Genomic DNA, 2,500 nt, shown 5'->3' on the forward strand with positions numbered 1-2,500 from the left:
TGTGTGTGTGTGTGTGTGTGTGTATATCTGACCTGCTGCAGTGGACTGATGGAGGTGGTGTGTGTGTGTGTGTGTGTGTGTGTGTGTGTGTATATCTGACCTGCTGCAGTGGACTGATGGAGGTGGTGTGTGTGTGTGTGTGTGTGTGTGTGTGTATCTGACCTGCTGCAGTGGACTGATGGAGGTGGTGTGTGTGTGTGTGTGTGTGTGTGTGTGTGTGTGTGTGTGTGTGTGTGTGTGTGTGTGTGTGTGTGTGTATCTGACCTGCTGCAGTGGACTGATGGAGGTGGTGTGTGTGTGTGTGTGTGTGTGTGTGTGTATCTGACCTGCTGCAGTGGACTGATGGTGGTGTGTGTGTGTGTGTGTGTGTGTGTGTGTGTGTGTGTGTGTGTGTGTGTATCTGACCTGCTGCAGTGGACTGATGGAGGTGGTGTGTGTGTGTGTGTGTGTGTGTGTGTGTATCTGACCTGCTGCAGTGGACTGATGGAGGTGGTGTGTGTGTGTGTGTGTGTGTGTGTGTGTGTGTGTGTGTATCTGACCTGCTGCAGTGGACTGATGGAGGTGGTGTGTGTGTGTGTGTGTGTATCTGACCTGCTGCAGTGGACTGATGGAGGTGGTGTGTGTGTGTGTGTGTATGTATCTGACCTGCTGCAGTGGACTGATAGAGGTGGTGTGTGTGTGTGTGTGTGTGTATGTATCTGACCTGCTGCAGTGGACTGATAGAGGTGGTGTGTGTGTGTGTGTGTGTGTGTGTGTGTGTGTATCTGACCTGCTGCAGTGGACTGATGGAGGTGGTGTGTGTGTGTGTGTGTGTGTGTGTGTGTGTGTGTGTGTGTGTGTGTATCTGACCTGCTGCAGTGGACTGATGGAGGTGGTGTGTGTGTGTGTGTGTGTGTGTGTATCTGACCTGCTGCAGTGGACTGATGGAGGTGGTGTGTGTGTGTGTGTGTGTGTGTGTGTGTGTGTGTATCTGACCTGCTGCAGTGGACTGATGGAGGTGGTGTGTGTGTGTGTGTGTGAGTGTGTGTGTGTGTGTGTATCTGACCTGCTGCAGTGGACTGATGGAGGTGGTGTGTGTGTGTGTGTGTGTGTGTGTGTGTGTGTGTGTGTGTGTGTGTGTGTGTGTGTGTATCTGACCTGCTGCAGTGGACTGATGGAGGTGGTGTGTGTGTGTGTGTGTGTGTGTGTGTGTGTGTGTGTGTGTGTATCTGACCTGCTGCAGTGGACTGATGGAGGTGGTGTGTGTGTGTGTGTGTGTGTGTGTGTGTGTATCTGACCTGCTGCAGTGGACTGATGGAGGTGGTGTGTGTGTGTGTGTGTGTGTGTGTGTGTGTGTGTGTGTGTGTGTGTGTGTGTGTGTGTGTGTATCTGACCTGCTGCAGTGGACTGATGGAGGTGGTGTGTGTGTGTGTGTGTGTGTGTGTGTGTGTGTGTGTGTGTGTGTGTGTGTGTGTGTGTATCTGACCTGCTGCAGTGGACTGATGGAGGTGGTGTGTGTGTGTGTGTGTGTGTGTGTGTGTGTGTGTGTGTGTGTATCTGACCTGCTGCAGTGGACTGATGGAGGTGGTGTGTGTGTGTGTGTGTGTGTGTGTATGTATCTGACCTGCTGCAGTGGACTGATGGAGGTGGTGTGTGTGTGTGTGTGTGTGTGTATCTGACCTGCTGCAGTGGACTGATGGAGGTGGTGTGTGTGTGTGTGTGTGTATATCTGACCTGCTGCAGTGGACTGATGGAGGTGGTGTGTGTGTGTGTGTGTGTGTGTATCTGACCTGCTGCAGTGGACTGATGGAGGTGGTGTGTGTGTGTGTGTGTGTGTGTGTGTATCCTACCTGCTGCAGTGGACTGATGGAGGTGGTGTGTGTGTGTGTGTGTGTGTGTGTGTGTGTATATCTGACCTGCTGCAGTGGACTGATGGAGGTGGTGTGTGTGTGTGTGTGTGTGTGTGTGTGTGTATATCTGACCTGCTTCAGTGGACTGATGGAGGTGGTGTGTGTGTGTGTGTGTGTGTGTGTGTGTGTATCTGACCTGCTGCAGTGGACTGATGGAGGTGGTGTGTGTGTGTGTGTGTGTGTGTGTGTGTGTGTATCTGACCTGCTGCAGTGGACTGATGGAGGTGGTGTGTGTGTGTGTGTGTGTGTGTGTGTGTGTGTGTATCTGACCTGCTGCAGTGGACTGATGGTGGTGTGTGTGTGTGTGTGTGTGTGTGTGTGTGTGTGTGTGTGTGTGTGTGTGTGTGTGTGTGTGTATCTGACCTGCTGCAGTGGACTGATGGAGGTGGTGTGTGTGTGTGTGTGTGTGTGTGTGTGTATCTGACCTGCTGCAGTGGACTGATGGAGGTGGTGTGTGTGTGTGTGTGTGTGTGTGTGTGTATCTGACCTGCTGCAGTGGACTGATGGAGGTGGTGTGTGTGTGTGTGTGTGTGTGTGTGTGTGTGTGTGTGTGTGTCTGACCTGCTGCAGTGGACTGATGGAGGTGGTGTGTGTGTGTGTGTGTGTGTGTG

The sequence above is a fragment of the Silurus aristotelis genome (assembly GCF_946808225.1).
Source record: "Silurus aristotelis genome assembly, chromosome: 17".
NCBI lineage: Eukaryota > Metazoa > Chordata > Actinopteri > Siluriformes > Siluridae > Silurus > Silurus aristotelis.